Here is a 12,097-nt window from a genome sequence, read left to right as displayed (position 1 = left end):
CGAGAGAGAGAAGAGAGGCATACCCGGGTGGTGAAGGAGTAGTCGTCGGAGAAGAAACCGGAGGAGGAACCGCTGGAGATGTCTTTGAAGAAGACCATGGCGACCCCGGCGGTAGGATGCGAGACGACGAGAGCGAGGAAGCGGCTATAGCTTAGTAAGGAAGGAAGGAAGGAAGGAGGAAATAGGGGAAATGTGACTTGTGGTTGGGGAGAAAAGGGGGTAGGGAAGGGGGAAGGGGGCGGGGGTAGATATTTTGGTGGTAGGCCAAAATTTTGGAAATGTGGAGGGAAACTTAGCGCGCGGTGCCGCCGGACCATTCACTTTGAACGATTGTGTGCATCGCAAACGATTCTTCTGCTTTACGCGCATGGGATGAGTTTGATAATTCAAATTTTGGTCTCAAGGCATGGGCACATTCACTTTGAACACGCGCGGTGCCGCCGGACCATTCACTTTAAACAATTGTGTGCATAGCAAACGATTCTTCTATTTTACGCACATGGGATGAGTTTGATAATTCAAATTTTGGTGGAAATTTCCCCGTGAACATCATTGCATAATTGAACATCGCTTGCTAATTTGGGCCCACAAAAGAGTGTACAGCAGACAGACCACACTTACTGCATCGAGCAATTTCAGTAATTACACAGAGCCAGTTGACCTAAACATTGCTCTAACAAAAGACCAGCATTAAAAACAAAGCCTAAGTACACATAATTAAAAATCCGCCGCCGCGCCAGCCTATGCATCACCGGTGTGAGATGAGACGTCGATGACTTGTCCTGGCGACATGCCGCCGTTGGTGGACTCTGCGTCCCCCCTGCTGAAGTCGACCGCGTCCTCATCCTCGTCCTCGTCCTCGGCGCCGCCCTCAAGGTTGTAGTACTCGTAGTAGTGGCTGCGCCAGAGCTCGCGTTGGTACTCCACCGTTGATTCCTCGACAGACAGACTCTTCTCTACCTCGACCTCGGCCACGCGCAACTCCTCCTCCCGGCGCTCCTCGATCTCCGCCGCCTCCTGCATCTCCAGCTCCTACTCGGCGACCTCATGAGGAAGCAGGTGCTCCATGGCCACCGCCGCCTTTTCAGACATGGGTTGCATGCTGGAGTCTGAGGTGGCCTGGAATATCTTGGCGTGTGCATCCTCGATCTTGGCATGGATGGCCTCGACCCGGGCCAGGGCGACATCAGCGGCATGGACGGCAGCTCGAGCGCTCTCGGTGTTTGCAGCCGCCGTCGCAGCAGCATATGCAGCCGTCTCGGCTACTGCAGATGCCCTGTCGGCTGCCGCAGGCGCCCTCTCGACGGAAGCGCCCGCACTCAATGCTGATGCGGCGGCACTCTCGGTGTAGGCGGCCGCGCTCTCGGTGCAGGTGGCGGCGCTCGGGGGGACACGGCCATCGTACAGGCCTTCACGAAGCGTTTCCACGGCATCATCTTTACAAGAAGGGGTGCGGGAATGGGGATCGGGATTCATGGATTTGGGGGTTGTCGGCACTAGAGCAGACGTGCCGGGAAAGCTTAAGGAGGGAGACTTAAATACACCCAGATATTTTCATCGCAAACGGTTCCTAGAAAACAACTGTGTGTGTTGTTGTAGATATTTTTTATTAGCTATGAAAGACGAATTTGGAATAAAGTGCCAACGGATGGTGTTTTAAATGAACGAGAAATTTTGTAGTACTAATACAACTTTCATGTCAAATTTTGGAAAATTTCAGGGGTCATTTGACCTTCTAAGACATTTAAGTGATTTTCTAGCCATTTAATGACCGTAATTGAAATTTGAACTACATGTACATGCAACAGCTAACCATAACGGTTTGAAAAGTCATATTTCGTGTACTTGTGTGTGATTTAGTTCCATGTGCAGTAAATTGAAAGGAATTTTCAAACATATTGGTCTAACGGCTATGACACAATTAAGCATGGAGTGACATGGCATTTTAATTCCAAAAAATAAAAAAAAAATCAGAAACACATGAAACCTCGGTTGATGTAATGTCATACCACCAAGATGATGTGGTAAAAAATTGGCATGTTTGACCAAAGTTTGGACACACACACCCCTCACAAACCGGAGCAACTCACTAGAAGGCTCGTGGTTCCAAGAGGGAACAATGCATGTTTGATGACGAACGGGAGATAGCTTCCTCTTACGGCCTTCAACTTTTTTCTACGTCTAACATGCACTACTACAACTATAATGTGAAATTTTTGAAAATTATAGGGGTCATTTGACCTTTTAAAGACATTTAAGTGATTTTCTAGCCATTTAATGACCATAATTCAAATTTGAACTACATCTACATGCAACGCGTAACTGAAACGGTTTGAAAAATCATATTTGTGTACTCGTGTGCGAGTTAATTCCATGTGCAGTAAACTAGAAGGAATTTTCAAACATATTTGTATCATGACATGGACACATATGCATGAATACGTATGCATGGAGTGGCATGGCATTTTAAATCCAAAAAAAATCAGAAACACATGAAACCTTGGTTGATGTAATGTCATGCCACCAAGATGATGTGGTAAAGAAATTGGCATGTTTGAAGAAAGTTTGGACACACACCCCTCACAAACCTGAGCAACTCGCTGGAAGGTTCGTGGTTCCAAGAGGGAACAATGCATGTTTGATGACGAACGGGAGATAGCTTCCTCTTACGGCCTTCAAATTTTTTCTACGTCTAACGTGCACTACTACAACTGTAATGTGAAATTTTGGAAAATTCTAGGGGTCATTTGACCTTTTAAAGACATTTAAGTGATTTTCTAACCATTTAATGACCGTAATTCAAATTTGAACTACATCTACATGCAACACCTAACCAAAACGTTTTGAAAAATCATATATGTGTACTTGTGTGCGAGTTAATTCCATGTGTAGTAAATTAGAAGGAATTTTCAAACATATTGGTCTCATGACATGGACACATGCATACGTATGAATGGAGTGACATGGCATTTTAATTCAAAATATAGAAAAATGATGAGAAACACATGAAACCTTGGTTGACGTAATGTCATGCCACCAAGATGATGTGGTAAAGAAATTGGCACATTTGACGAAAGTTTGGACACGCACCCCTAACAAACCAGAGGAACTCGCTACAAGGTTCATGGTTCCGAGAGGGAACAATGCATGTTTGATGACGAATGGGAGATAGCTTCCTCTTACGGCCTTCAAATTTTTTCCTACATTTAATGTGCACTAATACAACTGTCATGTGAAAATTTGGTAAATTTCAGGGGTCATCACTACAAAAAAAGGACACATCCATGACATTTTGGGCCGAACGAAAAAAAATTCTGTCATACATATGACACTTCTATGACGATAATTGTGACAAAACCCGGTATCATCATAGATGTGGTGGGCTCCTACTTCTATGACAAAAAATCATGACAGAAAATGGGCTTTTCGTCTTGGGCGGGCTGGAGACGCAGCTGCATGACATTCTTTGGGTCGTCCATGACGGAAAAAACCGTGGTAGAAGCGAGGGTGAGGAAAATTTCGGGGAGTTCCCGGTTATGGTGGGAGGTCGGGGGCCGAGCGATGCGCGTTTCTCTCATACACATACGTGTGTGTGTGCGAGGCTTTGGCTCTAACTGAACCCGAGCGAGGCATTGGGATCTAACTAAACCCGAGCGATTGCACTGCAGGCTACGCGTTACTGAACCCGAGCGATCGATCGATGGCTGTTAACTGAACCCGATCGAGCGATTCCTTCGCTACTGCTGCTAACTGAAGTCGATCGATGCTGCCTCTGTGATGAACAGTGAGCGTTGTGGGGGGGGGGGTGGGGTTGGATGAACAGTGAGCGGTGGCGTTGCCTCTGGATGAACAGGACCCTGTGGTGTGGAGGGCATGATGAACAGTAGACGGTGGAGGGGTGCCCATGGAGGGGTGGTTGAACAGTAGCCGGTGGAGTAGCGCGCAGTGGAGGCTGGATGAACAGGAGCCCGTGGAGGCTGGAGGAGGTCGACGGTAGCCCGTGGAGGCTGGAGGAGGTCGACGGTGGAGATGAACAGTATCCCGTGGAGTCCCGTTTTGCGGTATGCCACACCCCTCCCGATCAACAGGACCCCCGTTTCGACCGTAGGAGGTCCGTTTCGTTCGTTTTGCGGTACGCCACACCCCTCCTGATCAATAGGACCCCCGTTTCGACCGTAGGAGGTCCGTTTCATCCGTTTTGTGGTACGCCACACCCCTCCCGGTCAACAAGACCCCCGTTTCAACCGTAGGAGGTCCGTTTCATCTGTTTTGCGGTACGCCAGACCCTCCCAATGAACAGGATCCCGTTTTGAATGTGGCCCGTCGAACACAAGGCTGTTTCCTCCGTTCTGCGGTACGCCAGGCCTCGTTTCCATCGCCTGTTGGTTCCCACGTGTTCCGTTGCCTCCCGATGAACACGACCACACATTCCATTCCGAGCCAGCCGGTTGGCTCCCACGTGTTCCGTTGCCTCCCGATGAACACGACTCATTCCGTTGCCTCCCCATGAACACGACGACGATGTTGTTTCTCCGTTTCGAGCCAGCCATGTCAATGAGCCCTCGCCGTACGTATGCGCGAGTAGGCGTTCGAGACCCCGCCCGTATGTACACATACGTGGCCGTATTTTCTTTCTTGCACCCTGGCCGCTGTACATATGTGTACATGCTACGTGCGCGCCTCTACTACGACACGTGTGCGCCTCTACATCCACCAATATATATGTACGTACACGTTCGCGACCAGAATGACAACACTACGTACGCTTCGACCAGGTGGGTCTCGACTGTCAGGCACTTCCCTGTGTGCGAAGATGTAGCTGGTGCGTCCCAGCAGTCAGGGGGGCGAATCATTTTGTTTTTTTTCCCGGACGCACTTCCTTGTGTGCAAAGGTGTAGCTGGTGGGTCCCAGCAGTTAGGGGGGAAACATTTTTTTGCGAAATACGATGGCCCGTCCGGTGGGTCCCTGCTGTTAGGTGGAGGAATAATTATTTTGCACGTAATAAGGAGGCACTTCCTTGCTGCGGGCGTGGACCCAGCTGTCAGCGTCTCCACGCATAGTACTCTTCTGATGTAAGTCGATCCTTGACCACATTGACCACACCGCGCCGAGAGCACCACAGCGGTGGACGACGACGAGGCCTAGGAAGGGGACGACACGGAGGCAGGGAAGGCTCGGTAGTTGTTTCCCACGCGGAGGGGAGTACGACTGTACGAGGGTTTACTGGTTCGTCTTCCGTCGCCGGAGAATAACAGCAGGTGTGGGCAAGTAGAGGGATGGCTAGGCCAGCGATGGGAGTACGGTGGGGCGGTGAGGCCTGCGCGGCAGCACAGCCGGCCGTGGGGAGGAGGGAGCACGCAGTCCCGCCGGTGCTTGTTTGCGCGGCTGGAGTAGGAAGAGCAGAGATTGAAGAAGCACGACGGCCGTTGGATGGACATCCAATAGTCAGTGCTTGTGCATCAACCTTTTTTTAGGAAAGCCTCAAATCTGTGGAAAACAGCATACAGCCTATCTGCCATTATTTCTAATAATTTACAGCCCATTTGCTAATTCTTAACATTTTTTTGGAGCCCATATTCTTTTTGTTAGCATTACAGCCCATATTGTGGCCATGGTTAAAAAATTATACGAAATTTTGCATATTTCGTTGCGTGTCCGAACTGTTTTTAATCTTGAAATTTCGACTCACATTCAAACTGATTTTAAAAATAAATGTATATCAATATAAAATCCAACAAATTCTCCACGCATAAAAATTAATGTAATTTAAAATCTTGAAATGAAAAAAAAGATATTTGAAACTAATTGCCGGTTTGATGTGTTTTAAAAATGTGCATCCCATTTCTCATTACTGATGGACCATTTTCTCGGCCAGCCGAATGAAAGTTGTCCTCGTCTTGAAAGATTTGCAGCCCAACAGGCCTGACAAAGTGACTTACTTGGCAAATCACAAAAAACTGGGCTATGGTCGTGGACCCAGCTGTCAGCCTCTCCACGTACAGTACTCTTCCGATGGAAGTCGTTCCTTGACCATGTTGACCACGCCGCGCGGAGAACACCACGGGGGTGGACGACGGCGAGGCCTAGGAAGGGGACGGCGCGGAGCCGGGGAGAAGACGCGGCAGTGGAAGCCCGCGCGGAGAGGAGTACAAGGGTTCACTGGTTCGGCTGCGGTGTGAGGCTGCCGTTGCCACAGGGCCTGACCAGCGGTGGGAATAGTAGGGGGTGGTGAGGCCTCTGCGGCAGCACAGCCGGCCATGGGAGGCAGGAGCATGCGGCACGACCGGTGCTGCTTTGGGCGGCTGGAGCAAGAAGACCAGAGGTTGAAGAAGCACTATGGCCGTTGGATGGACATCGTACGCTCACTGGAGCTAGAATCGTTCATATTGACTAAGTTGACAAAGCCCTTCGTCCCCGTCAACTTAGTAGGCCCACAAGTCAGCCTCCCACCAAGGTGGGTCCCAGCTAGCCGGGGGAGTATTCATTTTTTGTGCATAATAAGGAGGCACTTCCGGTGGGTCCGAGCTGACAGCGGGGGGAATGTTTTTTTCGCGAAATATGGTGGCCCGTCCGGTGGGTCCCAGCAGTCAGGGGGAAACGATTTTTTTCGCAAAATACTAGTGGCCCACCCGGTGGGTCCCCGCTGTCAGGTGGAGGAATAATTATTTTCCGCATAATAAGGAGGCACTTCCTTACGGCTGCCGTGGACCCAACTGTTAGCCTCTCCACGTACAGTACTCTTCCGATGGAAGTCGGTCGTTGACCACATTGACCACGCCGCGCCGAGAGCACCACGGCGGTGGACGACGGCGAGGCCTGGGAAGGGGATGACGCGGAGCCGGGAAAGACGCGGCAGTGGATGCCCACGCGGAGAGGAGTACGAGCGTTCACTGGTTCGGCTGCGGTGTGAGGCTGCCGTCGCCGCAGAATAACAGGGGGTGTGGGTGAGTGGAGGGATGGCCTGGCCAGTGGTGGGAGTAGTATGGGGGCAGTGAGGCCTCCATGGTAGCACAGCCGGCCACGGGAGGCAGGAGCAGGTGGCCAGACCGGCGCTGCTTTGGGCAGCTCGAGCAAGAAGACCAGAGGTTGAAGAAGCACTATGGCTGTTGGATGGACATCATACGGTCACTGGAGTATTGACTAAGTTGACAAAGCCCTCCGTCCCCGTCAACTTAGTAGGCCCACAAGTCAGCCCAACAATATGGTGGGTCCCAGCTAGCAGGGTGGTATTCATTTTTTGGGGCGTAATAAGGAGGCACTTCCTTGCGTGCGAAGATATAGCTGGTGGGTTCGACCTGTCAGCGGGGGGAACATTTTTTTCGTGAAATATAGAGGCCCTTCCTATGGGTCCTAGCTGTCAGGTGGAGGAATCATTATTTTGCACGTAATAAGGAGGCATTTCCTTGCGTGTGGCCGTGGACCCAGCTGTCAGCCTCTCCACGTACAGTCCACTTCCGATGGATGTCGTTCAATTACCACGTTGACCAGGACGCGCCGAGCGCACCAGGGCGGTGGACGACGGTGAGGCCTAGGAAGGGAATGACACGGAGCCAGGGAATACTCGGCAGTTGTTTCCCATGCGGAGGAGTATGAGGGTTTACTGGTTCGTCTGCCGTCGCCGGAGAATAATAACATGTGTGGCTGAGTAGAGGGATGGCTAGGCCAACGATGGGAGTACGGTGGGGCCGTGAGGCCTGCGCGACAGCATAGCCGGCCGCGGGAGGAGGGAGCGGGCAGTCCCGCCATCGCTTGTTTGAGCAGCTGGAGCATGAAGAGCAGAGATTGAAGAAGCACGACAGCCGTTGGATGGACATCCAACAGTCACTGCTCTCGTGTGTTGACTAAGTTGACAGGGCGTTGCATGTGCGTCAACCTTTTTTTTTATGAAAGCATACGCGTCAAGCTGTAGTAGGCGCACAAGTCAGCTTCAAATCTGTGGAAAACAGCATACAACACATCTGCCATTATTTCTAATAATGTATAGCCCATTTGCTAATTCTTAAGAATTTTTTGGAGCCCATCTTCTTTTTGTTAGCATTACACCCCATATTGTGGCCACGGTTAAAAAGTATATGAAATTTTGCATATTTCGGTGTGGTCAACTATTTTTAATCCAGAAATATCGATTCACATTCAAACTATTTTGAAAAATAATTTATATAAATATAAAATCCAAATAATTGTCCACGCATAAAAATCAATGGAATTTAAGATCTTGTAATGAAAAAATTGAAACTAATTCCCGGTTTGATGTGTTTTAAAAATGTACAGCCCATTTTTGGGCAAACCGAATGAAACTCTCCTCGTCTTAAAAGATTTGCAGCCCAACAGGGCCGATAAAGCAAGTAGGCCTTGTTTGGGTATTTCTTTTAAAAAATAGAACTGGGCTAGCCATTTTTAGCATGAAAAAAACACAACTGGGCTCATGATGTGGTAAACATAAATAAAACTCTGGCTAGATGGGCCACAGCCCCCGCACAGCCCCGTTGTTACCCTAATCCGTCGCTAAAACTAGTATAAATAACAACTGCTTGTTCCTCAAAAAAAACTGCACGACTTGCTGGGTCCCTGGTGTCAGCCGCTCGTAATGTAATTCTCTCATTTATTGACTACGTTGACAATGGCGTGAGCCCCAGATGTCCAACCATTAGGAGGAACCATATTTTTGGGCTTGTACTATAGAGGCACTTGCTTGCGTACTGCCATGACGCTGGTGGGTCCCTACTGTCATCCTCTCCACGTATAGTCATCTCCTTGTTCCTCTCGGTTGTTGACGACGTTGACAACGCAAGAGGGCGGCGCACCGCGCATGGCGAGCGAACCAAGGCCGCAAGGCGGAGGACGACGGCGAGGCCTCAGACGGAACAAACAGGAGCCGTTGAAGATGCGCCACTCTAGTCGCAGGTGGAGGGGAGTACGAGGGTTGACTGGTTTGGGCGCGGGTTCGTGTTGGGGCTGACGTCGCCAGAGAATAACAGGACGTGTGGGGGAATAGAGGGAGGGACTGGCCAACGTTGGAGGGTACGTACGGTAGGGCGGCGGAGGCGCAGCCAGCCATGGGAGGCGGGAGCAGGCGGAGCCGACGGGGTGGTTTGGTTTGGGCGGCTGGAGGAAGAAGAAGACAAGAGATAGAAGATACACGACAAATGTTGGATGTCAATCCAATGGCTGGTAGGCAGAATCGTTTGTTGACTGGCTAATAAGTCGACACCACCTTGGATAGGCTATTACCTCGCGGGTCCCAAATGTCAGAATCCAAATCTGTCACGGTCATGCAGCCTTTCCTATGAAAATTTACAGCCCATTTGATGTGCTAGTTCGAAATAAGTTTGTGGGTGCTGGTGGGGGCTAAGCACTTGGCTTCTGTAATGCACAGTGAGCTCAAGCAGCCGGCGAGAGTGATGTTATTTCCCTTGGTTGGGATTTATTACAATATTTCACTCTAAATTAAACGAATGGCAAGCCATTTGCCTTGTTTCAAAGAAAATATGACAGTCACAGCCGAGTTGAAAAGGGCAGGAACATCTAACTCCAACTTACAAACTGTACAAAAGCACGAGGGTTAATTGTTCATCAGGTTTACAAAAAAACCAGATTGAAAAGGGCAACAACATCTAACTCCAGCGTTGTTTTCAGCAGTCACAGTCAAATGGATCGGTCAGGTCCATATAATGAACATCCTAGGTCATAAAATTTACTAGATTATGACCACAATATGTTGTAAATAGAAGCCCAGCACGTTCAGAAGCTCTTTTGCCCACCTGAAACTCCTTTTTTTGCTCTTCGACATACTCATCCGTCAATTCAGTAAATATATGGGCGTTTGAATTGATTTTACTATTTACTAGTGTGGATGGGCTGTTTTGTCTTGGGCCCAGAGAAACAATTACTACTAGTACAATGGAGACACTCTATAGCCACCCGGAAAAACAATTACTACTAGTATAGTGGAGACACTCTACCACTTCTGGCTCCTCCTAGGTCATTGAAACGTCTCCCTCTACTGAATGCCGTTATACTTTTGTTCACCGACATGCGGGCCATGCAGCGCGCGGGCCCAAATGCCATCCACCAAATTAGAAGGCAGTATGCACGCAGAGAGTCACCCCGGTCGTAGCGCGGCAGTAACGAGCCGTCGTATCACAAAACCCCACCTCCCCGCAGTCTAAGTTTGACGGACGAAGCAACCATCATTTCACTCTTTGCTGAATCCCCTTCTCCCTCATCGTCTTCAAGAAAGGCAACACTCGCATCTGCCACTGTTCTTCTCTCCGAACGAAGGGAAGGTAAGCGGATCCGTGATGTTGGTATATTTTCGTTTAGAGAAAAAAAAGAACTTTTGCAAAGCAATAACCGATCCTCACTCTCTTTTTTGTTTCATTGTCATTGCGATTGTGTTTTCCTTTCAGTGGTCTCCTAGTATTCGTCAGTTTCATGATGGACCAAGGAGAACCAGGCAAAGATCTGCCGATATTGGAGCAGACGCGGGAGGCTGATCCACACGAGACAGAGAGCTCCAAGAAGATGGAGGCAACCACCGAGCCGACCCCAGATACGCTCACGGCCACTACTGAGATGGTCAACGCCCCGTTTGAGGTTACAGCCCCCATGACACTGCAGGAGCAGTTTTCCCCCTTCGAGGATGTGCCCCCCCCGCTGAGCTGCCCAAGGTGATTTCCTTCTTTGCCGATCTCGATTGTGGTTTTTCATCTAAGCATGTGGTGATTTTTTTAGAAAAGGAAGTATTGGTGATTAATAATGCAAAAATTTATTAGCTTCGATGCCATGCTATACATACTGGTTTAAATAACTTGTGTTTCTTATACTGCAAAGTAATTCAGAATTTGTTTCTGTTTCAATTAGAGCCCTGATGCAGACAAGGATTGTGTGGTTGTACATGTCACTCGCTATGAGGCGGACGACCTGAATATATGCACTGGGAAAACAGAGTTCTTAGGCTGTTGGATCCTGGAAGCCATTTGCGGTTATACCAACGAAGAGTTGTATTCCAGCCTCACTGTTGTCAGGCATGTTGTCCAGGGTCTACTGAAGCACAAGAAGTTCAAAGCTACTCCTTCATTTGTGAGGCATACTGTTCTTGTCAAGCTTACGCAGGAAGATGACGTGGCATGCCTCCACAAACAATTTTATCAATGGCAAGGCCACAAGGTTGTCTTCATGAAGGTTCACAGGATTGAGCTGCTGCGGGACGTCCTCACTAGTTTTTTCATGAATATGGCATGGTAAGACACAAGTTGTCACGGTTTATCATACGAGCAATGTGTATTTTGATGAAATAGAGCACTCGTTCGAGAACTGTGCGCCGACGTATACATAAGTACTTGTAAACACTGTTGGTGCTACCCCACTTGTAAGCAGTTGTGCAAAACACGGCACATTGGCTCAGCTCGCTTCAACACTAGGCTATCGACCAGCTAATATCTTGTTACAGTGATTCATGCAGTTAATTGAGCCCACAATGTAATAAATTCCAAACGTTCACACGCTAGTCCAGCGCTCATGTGGAACACTCACGTTAAACTCATCTTCATAAAAAACTTGAAAAGCATAAGTTAAGCAATTTTATACATCTCAATGATTCATAGAACATAACAAACATATACTAGTTCACAGCAAAAGACAAAGTTGTGAGAAGGTTTACAAATTAGGAAAAAAACAAGCAAGGCTTCTCTGAGCAAAGGGCCTCCTGGCAGGCTTAAATTTCCTGGAGTTCACTCTGGTTTTTTCTTGTAACCACCATCCAGGGTTAGGTTCTCTCATTCCAGAATAACCAATTATAATTGTGGTCTCAGCTGGAATGCTGAACTGAACCATGCAGTGTACTGACCAGCTGAAATGCTTGTGCAGTCCACTAAAATTAAGCACCGCTATTTGCAGAAATAAGCAGACCATAATGCCTCTTGTCCGTGCACCTATCCAAAAAACTGCCGTCCAGCCGTGCCAGCTAGTCCTCGGTCCATGGATGAACTGGTAGAAAGTGCATTCCGTACTAGGATGCAGTTGTTTTCGCTCGTCCCTGCACTGCAATCAGGAAGTAAAACGTACGAATCAGCTTCTTTTAGATCACGTTGGTCA

At 48.8% G+C, this 12,097-nt stretch overlaps 1 long non-coding RNA gene across 1 annotated transcript; it reads left to right on the top strand.

Moving 5' to 3' along the window:
- The first annotated feature begins 4,410 nt into the window (after positions 1-4,410).
- LOC147990672 (uncharacterized) lies at positions 4,411-11,634 on the top strand. Its single transcript, XR_015600170.1, has 3 exons — positions 4,411-10,287; positions 10,411-10,671; positions 10,865-11,634. It is a non-coding gene; the product is annotated as an uncharacterized LOC147990672 (long non-coding RNA).
- Positions 11,635-12,097: the final 463 nt, after the last annotated feature.

This window comes from Triticum urartu, chromosome 1A (genome assembly GCF_056163025.1).
Source record: "Triticum urartu cultivar PI428250 chromosome 1A, HENAU_Tu73, whole genome shotgun sequence".
Classification (NCBI taxonomy): Eukaryota; Viridiplantae; Streptophyta; class Magnoliopsida; order Poales; family Poaceae; genus Triticum; species Triticum urartu.
This window is presented reverse-complemented; position numbering and strand designations above follow the sequence as displayed.